Consider the following 9,911-nt stretch of genomic DNA (forward strand, 5'->3'; position numbering starts at 1 on the left):
CATGCACAGGACATGCAGATCACCAAGGGTGATGTCATTGATGCTTTATTGTCTATGAGTGATGGCTTGTTTCAGTCCTAGATCGTGGACTCAGGTGCCTCCTTTCATGGGACTCCATCTCGGGAGCGTTTTGCCACTTTTGATGCATGCAATTATGGCAAAGTTTCCCTTGGAAATTATCATGCCAAGTTTACCTTGGAAATAATCATGCTTACACGATTGCTGGAATAGGCACTATACATTTGGCCCTTGATAACGGTTAAGAACTTGTTTTGCATGATGTGAGATATCTTCCTGGCCAAGAAGAGTGTGCTCTGTGTTGAACAACTTGATTTGCATGGTTATAACACCATTTTTAGCTGTGGTACTTGGAAGCTCACGAAAGGTGCTATGCAAATTGTAAAGAGCACAAAGAAGGGGACACTTTATTTCTTGCATTGCAAAGTCTTGCTAGCCAAGTTTGTTGCTATAGCAGAGTTTGTGTTTCACTTGGAGCTTTAACACAAAAAATTAGGCCGTATGAGCCAGACATGACTTGATGTTCTTTCCTCTTGTGTTGATACTAAGGGCTGAAATTTGAAATGAATGCAAATATGGAAAGCAATTGAGAAATTCTTATTACTCTAGTGTCTCTCGCAAACCTGATCGTCTTGATCTTGTACATTTTGATGTGTGTAGCGTGCCTGTAAAGAGTATGTGTGGTGCTGCATATTTTGTTTCCTTTGTTGATGATTTCCCTAGGAACATTTGGGTTTCTTTGCTCAAGAATAAAAGTGACACGTTCGCTTGTTTGAAAATTTTTAATGCATTTGTGACTATCCAAACAGATAGAAAGTTGAAATGCTTGCGTGCAAACAATGGGAGTGAGTTCACAGTTGTTGAATTTGTTAAAAGTTTTGCCAAGAGAATGGTATCAAGAGGGAGCTAACAACCCCTTATAGTCCTTCGTCTAATGGTGTGGTTGAGAGATATAGCCGGATGTTGTGTGAGAGGGTTCAATACATGTCGTCCACCGCTAATCTCTCTTAAGGATTTTGGGGAGAGGGGCTTAAAATTGTAGCTCATATTTGCAATCGTTCACCCCACAGTGTTGAAAGTTGACATCCTTGAAGATGTTTAGTATGGCAAACCTGTTTCATATGATTGCTTACGCATTTTTGGTTGTGAGGCATTTGTGCATGTAAGGCTTGAGTTGAGGAGCACGCTTGATGCTAAACCCCATGCAAGGAATCTTTATGGGATATGGAGATGAAGGAGAATTGGACTATAAACTATGTCTACCTCAACTTCAAAGGGCTATATGCAGCAGAGATGTATTAATGAGGCAAATTTCTTAAAAATAATGTTGCCTCTGATGTCGACGCAAAAAAGGTCAAATTTTAGCATGTACAGGCACCTATTAAATCTGAAATTGACCATCAGGATGCACCCAAAGGCTCGAAACTCTTAATGAGCGAGAGGTTATTGAGCTACAAGATGTCGGACAACCATTACATGCACATGAAGGCGATTTGCAGCCAAGAGAATATGTTGAAAATAGGGTTGAAGATGATGGATAATAGCTGGTAAATGATGATGTTGTCGTTCCACCTGATTTAGAATCTATGCCAGATAATGTAGATCATTGGGCAAGGAGATCTAGCAGGGTGAAGAGACCAATTCAGAGATTTGACTCCTCTTTGCAATACATTATGTTGATTGCCGAGGGAGAGCCTCTTACATATAAAGAGGCCATGTCATATGAATCTAAGAGCAAGTAGGAGCTTGCTATGTAGAAAGAAATCAAGGCATTGCATACCAATGATACTTGGGTTTTGGTTAAGTTACCCAAAGGTAGGCTTTCCATTCCTAACAAGTGGGTGCGCAAAATCAAAACTGTTAATGGAAAACCAAGTACAAAGGTAGGCTTGTTGCCAAAGGATAGTGCAGAAGGCAGGCATTGATTTTTAGGGTGTTTTTTCATGTTGTGAAAATAACTACTCTTCACGTTCTTTTTGCTCTTGTTGCTAATTTGGATTTGGAGATGGATCAGATGGATGTAAGACAACATTCTTGCATGGTGATCTTGAAGAAGAGTTGTATATGATGCAGCCGTAAGGTTTTGTCATTTGTGGCAAGGAAGAGCTTGTATGTATGCTCAAAAGAAGTTTGTAGGGGGTTGAAGATGCTTAAACATGCGTTCAAACGCAGCCATGCAAATCAACGTTTATACATCGAAAGAGATGCGGGCAACAACCCAATGATTCTTGTATTGTATGTGGATGACATGTTGTTAGTCGGGAAGAACAAGAGCACTCTTGACACTCAGAAAAACTAGCTGAATTGAGCTTTTGCAATAAAAGATTTGGGTACAATTGAATGTATTTCGGGCATGTACATAAGAAGAGATAGACAACAAAAACTGTTGTTTTTGTCTCGAGAAAAGTACGTTCAAAAAGTACTTGACATGTTTAATACGGTTGATGCTAAGCCTTTGAGCGTGCCATTGCAGTCACATGTAAAGTTGAGTGCAAGTAATTGCCCAAAAAGTGATGATGCAACCAATGCTATGAGGGGAGTACCTCATGCTTCAGCTTGTGGCTCTCTCACGTTTTGCTCCGGTTGCCACTAGACTGACATTGCTTATTTAGTGGGAGTAGTGAGCAGGTTTATGTCTAATCCTGGTAGAGCACATTGGGATGTTGTGAAGTCCATAATGACCAAAAGCAAATGCCTGTGCTATGGAAAGGGTCCATTAACACTGCAAGGAGATTCTGACATGGTAGCGCTAGTGGGTACTAAGGTGGTGCTATTTCATGGTGCTTTAGACTTCAGAGGATAGTTTCGCTCTCTACTATTGAGGCTGAATATATTTCGGTCATTGAGGCTTCCAAAGAAGCCATATGGTTTTCCCGCCTTATCAGTGAGCTTGGATTGCTTGATGACATGCTCGTCCTTGGTTGTGATAGTCAAAGTGCAGTCTGTTTGGCTAAAAATGCCATGTTTCATGTGCGTACCAAACATATTGATCTGCGGTACCATTTTATCAGTTGATGATGGTTTGGTCTCATTGATCAAAATAAGTACACATGAAACTGCAGATGCTCTTACCAAAAGTCTGCCTAAGGCACAAAATGAGCTTAAAGGCGACTCTTTGGGCGTTTAAATGGGAGGTTGTTGGGGAAATGCCCAGACGTCACTCTAGACCCTTTCCATCGTGTAGCTCTAGTCGAGAGCTTCACAAATATATCTGTATATTTTTATAAAAGCCCACCATTTTGGGGTTGTACATGCATTATACTCCATTTATTGGCCTTTGGCCCACTTGGACTATTTTTAAAGGTTTCACATTGTCCAAGTGGCCAAATGGCCCATTTTGATAAAAAGGCCCCAAAAATCTCATCCTTTGGTTTTTTGAGTACTTCCTGAAATCGTATGTCCTTGTTGCTAGCACAACCTCTCCGTGCTATCTATTTTTGCATTCGACTTGGTGCACACACTCCACTGCCCAAACTCACCCAACGTGGGTTCACGAACCTCCTCTTTCAAAGAAGAGGAGAAGAAATGGTAAAGACAAACGTAGATTCCTCCAATCAGATATGTTTATAGATGCAATGATCCACTGAAGGATCCACCATTACAAGCTTCATGTTCTTTGATAGAGATACCATTTGCAGTAAGGCATATGGCAGTTGGATGCACCAGGAGGATAGAGCGTGCACAAAAGAGACAAGATACATTGTTACAGGAGGGACATGAGGTATCACTAGGATCTAGAAGGACAAAGGTTGAGGGAGTCGGGAGGAGAGAAGCAATGAAAAGGAGAAGAAGTGGTAGAGGCAGACAAAGGTGCCTCAATTAGTCATGTTGATAGACGCACGGATGGACCACAAGATCATGCTTCATCTTCTTCGACAGAGATACCACTTGCATCTCTTGAACCCATCAGGGTTCTTAGGGACTTTACAATGCCTTCATGCAGAGGATGTTCCTCTTATTGTGCGTACAATGTCCCCCTCTTGGATCAATAAAGAATGTTATGATAAGAGACTTGCGAGAATTTTTATGAAAAAAGAAATTAATGGAATTTTGGGATCACACCTTTGTAGTGATCGGCTTTTGTACATCTTATCTTGAGGTTGTGTCCTTGAGACATTTATTTTTCACTTGGGAAAACGAGAGAGAGAGAGAGAGAGAGAGAGAGAAGCTCGTAAACTTTGCAAACCCTAGCCTCACCTTTCCCAAAACACTATATCCTATCGAAATCCTAAACCCGTTGCCCGATACCCTATCTTGCTCGTTACATGCTGCAGGTTCATTGTTCGTTGCCCAAAACCCTACCCTGTTCATAGCTGTTGCCCATTTGCTTCCTACGTCACCTACCTGCTACTGGCACCCTACCCGTTTCTATCGCCTTTGCCAAATGTCCCATGCCGCCTGCACGTCCCTTTCTGTCACCAGCCGCGGTTTTCTTGGCACTGTAGCCTTGCTGTTGATTTGACGTTGCACATCACTACCACCTGCCACCCCTGCCGCCTTTTGTTGCCTGCCACCTTTGCGTCCCCTTGGTATTGCAACCGTGCAAAAGATCTACCTCCGCCTGTTTGCAACAGCCTTTGCCTGCCTATAGCGTTTCTGCCTTTGTTTAAATATTGCAGTGTCACTAGTAGTAGCATCAACTAGTTGTAACTTCCTGCTGCGGTTGTTCTCTCAAAAACTCCCACCCCTACTACACACTACTCTTGCAACCCCACACTTGCTCTTTTTTTTACAATTACATATTTCCATCGTCTCTCAGGCTTTGAGGGTGAGACGATAAAGGGTCTCCAAGTGTCAGTATCGGCTTTTTTGGACTACATAACCAGTCCTTAGTAAAGGGTTGGATTTTGGATGCATCTTTGGACCATTGGATAAAGCTTGCGAAATAGTGTCACATGGCAAGCTAATGATAATAAACTTTTTTTCATTATTTCTTTTAGGCCCTTGTGAGAGGGTGTTGACATTTGTGTACTTCTCTCTTTAAAGATGGGCATTGAGTATTGTGTCAAACACAATCTTTTTCATCCTTTTTTACTTTTTTTTTTTCAATTTCTTACAAGTTACAATGCTTCTCAATCATTATTTTTTGTTCTTTTGGAATATATTGTATTCTAAATAGTTCATTATTACTCATTTTTAAAAAAGACATCTATACTATATATAATGCATCATAAAATATTCAAGAATGGGGAGGGCATCCACGTGTTATACATTGATTAACTTTAAAGAAAACCTTATAAAAATTCTAATGAAAAATGAAAAAGTGAAGGGTAAGAAGATTGAAAATGCAAAAGTGAATGGTAACATTGCAAGAAATGAAACGACTTTTGGCAATGGAAAGCCAAAAGACTCTACATTACCTAAACTAGTATGTGACCCGTGCGTCGTTGCAGCTATGAAGAAGTAAATGTGGCACACGCCTTCCTCACCTTCCCCAGAAGGTGGAAACATTCTCTATGCATCAATAATGTAGTGCCAAATATTTTTGGATGCTTCATTATCAAATAAGATGATCCTCCAAAGCTATGATAAGGCAGCTCTAGCTAACTATCAATAGTGGCATCTCGTATAGAACAATGGAGAAGATGACATCTAAAACCTCTCAAAAGACAATCCAATGAAGATTCACCCACAATGATGTGTTTAATTGATCTTTATAACCTAATGGAAGCATAAAGTAATTTTTGGTTGTTTTAAGTTACTATATGGTTTCATTGAACTAGCTATTGTGTGACGTCCATTCGTTAGCAAGCAACTTAAAGGTAATACTTTTTTTTCTCGTAGCATGGTCCAATTGTTTTGGGACCTACAAATACAATGTATAACCTTGGTATACGAGGTGTATAATTTATGAGTATTTATAGACTTGCATATCATATAATAATACAATCCTAATTTATAGGAGTGTTGATATTTGATTAGCCGAGAAAAGAGACGTGCTATTATCGAAAAGTAGATGCATGAGTCTCTCTCTCTCTCTCTCTCTCTATGTGTGTGTGCGCGTGCGTGCGCAAAAGGGGATGTTCACATACTACTATGTTCTCTTTCAAAGAAAGACATGTAGCTGTATAACGTGCCATTGAGAATTTCCTCTGACCATATTTTGAAGTAATTGTACCCCGAAGATGCCTACTAACCTAACTCTGTTCACTTATGTGTTGGGATAGGTAGTGGACATATTTGATGCTTTCTGTGTGTCGGCTTAGGTTGGCCTTATTTCTCTACTTGTAATTGTTTGAAAAAAGAGAGACATTCTTTCTTTCTTAATCACTTTGTATTAACAAAATTAAAAGAGAATGTTTTCATAATTGCTATGTAATTTTAGCTTGAAGTTAGACGCAATGCAACTCTAAGTCATTACTACACTCAAAATTTGTCTACTCATATCAACATAGCGTAACCTAATGCTCACAACTCTCCCCATTGCCAAGATCCATTCTAACATCATCTTTACCCTTAAAAAATTCTATGTCATGTAGAAAATTATATGGAGCTTAGACTACTAGCATATAAAGGTGAACAAGAGATTGAGAGAGGGGGAACACAAGCATCAATGATTTTCAACATTGAGTCTCCACTCTCTGAGTGTGTGTGTGTGTGTGTGTGTGTGTGTGTGTGTGTGAGAGAGAGAGAGAGAGAGAGAGAGAGAGAGAGAGAGAGAGAGAGAGATGCAAACTGGTAGACCTTATAGAATGGGAGATAGAATTGTAACTTGGTGGGTGGGATCAAAAAATCAAATTTCACAAATTTAAGGCTAAACGTGATCGCAAGAAGGAAATCGGAGGATCCTAGCATCATTTCATTACTTCAGTACACCAAAATGAAGTAAGAGATCCATGTCTTTGGAGCATGAATTTTTATATCTACTAAGAAAAAATTTGTCCTTAAAATTGATGACTGACCCTTGATCATCATCTCCATAGACTTACTAATGCTTTGGTGATGAATGATGATTTGAGAGAGTGACATTGAATCATGATAGCCTTAATCATGCTGCGGTGATGATTGAAGAGTTCAAACATCAAGGTTAAATAGTAAGTTATGACAACTTATGACAATCTAAATCACCACATTGTGATCAATTGCTAAAGCATGTTAATCTTTGAGAGATGATATACTAAACTCACCCATAGATGCTTGAGTGTATCTCCCCATCTACACTTTGCATCTTAGTAGTGATTTAGCTTAGCTCCCACTCCTTTTGATATGAGACATGGCATTTGGGCATTTGAAAAGTGTTCTCCATTGTTGCACACTATGTCCCTTGCAAGTTCAGTACTCTTAGCTTCACATACCCTACCTACTTGAGTGCTTGGCTTTTACCATATTTGAGTTTGTTTCCCTCACGTTTCTAGTCTCCTAGCTACTTCATGGATGCTCAATTTCCACCCTCATGTCCACAATCCTCAAGCATCAAGAGTCATTGATCAATTTAGAATAGAGCATTTGACATGTTTGATTTGGTCCCATTAGTCATATTATAATATTTGAGACGATAATACTCTCTCTCTCTCTACACCCCCCTCCCCAACACACACATCTTTTGGTCTTGTTGGCTCTGTGTGAGCCTCCTTTCTCGTTGAGATCATCTATGCTTGGCTCTATGGGATATGGGAGCAACCTTCTATATTTTTATATTTTCCATTGTCATTGGCTATGTGGGAGAATTCTCCCTCTCACACACACTCTCATTTGATGGTAGCATACAATCAAATTTATTTAACAACTCCTGTTGACTCCGTGAGAGCCTGCCCTCTCTCCCTCTCTCCCCCTCTCTCCTCTAATTAAAGTAGCAGATCTTGAGTTATGAAGCATTAAATGCTCTTTGCCTTTTGAATTATAAATATATTATTTCACTTAAGAGACTTGCCTCTCCCTTTACATTATGTTGTTTTGAAATTGCAACTCTTCAATTTACTAATTTAAAAGGCCAAAGTGACATGATAATCGTGGAAAAAAGATAACAATTCCTTTCCATCACCTTCATTCTTAATGCTCAAATTTTTGCATCCAATAAGAAAATTTTCAAAAAAAAGGACCTACAAAAAATAGTAAAAAAGGAAGTTTGTCATCAATAGCTTTAAAATACTAGTGTGACTTTTTATTTTTCTCTCTCAGAAAGAAGCCTTTTTTTTTTTTGCCATACTCACAATTGTGAGTGGAGAAAATTTATATTAACTTGAAAAGAATACAATCGCCCTCAAGTACAACATTTACCTTGAGGTGGCAACGATTCTATATGGGGTTAGCACACAATCACAACCAAAACCAAAATAGGGGTACTATGAGGAGCCTTTCCAACGGTCAAGGCAACCTAGCGCATGAAGCCATTCCTCATCATTACTTATTGACCCTCTTTTAGCCCCACACCGTGAATAAGCTCGGAGCTCAGACGGACAATATCATCATATTGAACCACAACCAATTTGGCCTCAAATACCCAAAGGCTCTTAGACTTCCAGACCTGATTAAGGCAACAAAATTTGGTGATTTGGTGCATGCGAGAACGGCCTAGCTTTGGAAGTTGTACCCTCCCAGGATCAGGTCATCTCTGTAAAGAAGATAACCTTCCATGTTTTCTGTACCTATTTGCAAACTTTAGCGGCCAGACCCGCGAGGCAAGGTACCTGCTAAAAACAGATGTAGGGGGTCCTCCAAAGCTAAACTGCAACCATAGCAAATGTCTGTTCCTATTCCTCTAGCTTGAACCTTAACCCCTATCGACACGAATCCCCAAAGGACCTTCCAGATAAAACACTTCATATATTCACGCCATTTGATCTCCCAGATGGCATTAACACTTCTTTGCCAACACTCTTTTGACCAATTTTTGCTTGGCTCACAAAGAAGCCTCTTATTTACAAAATTCTTTTGAATAGCCTTCTGTAGGTCATAGTGAGTTTTCACCTTGTTTGATTGGGTTTAGTCTCTTGAGTGGTCTGGTACCGTCTTTTGTAAATTTTCAGGATCCACTAGCACAAAATTCGTGAATGTATTGACGTTCTCTCTCAAAGAGGGGTTGTCAGCCGCTTGGTCGGATGTTCCTATCCTCGTGACAACGTCCAAGGGTGGCTCACATGCACTCAAAGTCGATTAATGAAGGCAAAGTAGAGGATATCATCTTGCTTGGCGGAGGTACTTTCATTGCTATTTTCCCATCAAAGGAGCTTGCCTCTAGGGTCATCAGCCACACTCCTCTTAGTTTTAAGGACATATTAGTTTTTCTGCATCCATGCTATGAGGATTTTACATCGCTTGCTTTTGAGGACATATGTCAAGCCGCGAAGTATCTTGTAAAAACAACTTTTCTAGAGTTGGGCCTGCACAATTTTGGTTGCCAGATATGTTGAGGCAAATGGATTCTATCTTTGGCTCACCATTCATGAGCTTAGATAGATCCATACATATGTGCCATCTATAAAGGTGGCTACAATCCCTTCCACGGTCTTTCCAAAAACCATCACTTTTGAGTGGAAAGGGATGTTACAGTTGTGGAGGATCGTGGTTACGGGAGATCGAACCAGTACCTTAAATGTCATGAAGTGGGGCATTTGGTAAGGAATTTCCCTAGAGGGCGACAACGGAGACAAATTGGATGCTGAAGGAGACAACCTTCAAAGCCACAACAAACCCAGTAGAGTTGTGCACAGAGCCCTGGACAAAAACACGATAGAGATCAGAGTGATCTGAATCAAGAGCACTAGAATGCACAACAACAACATAGAGATGATCAGACGTAGAGACAAAGACACAAATAGGCATGTAGAGAGCTACATGCACAACCTATTCTTGTTTATAGATGGATAGTGAGACAGAGGTTGGCTGAGGCGGAGCAACCCCATGCCTCTTGAGGAGAGGTTACTAGATCAAGATTGGGAGGAGGTACTTGAGCA

This window comes from Adiantum capillus-veneris, chromosome 7 (assembly GCF_014529385.1).
Source record: "Adiantum capillus-veneris isolate H3 chromosome 7, ASM1452938v2, whole genome shotgun sequence".
Taxonomy (NCBI): domain Eukaryota; kingdom Viridiplantae; phylum Streptophyta; class Polypodiopsida; order Polypodiales; family Pteridaceae; genus Adiantum; species Adiantum capillus-veneris.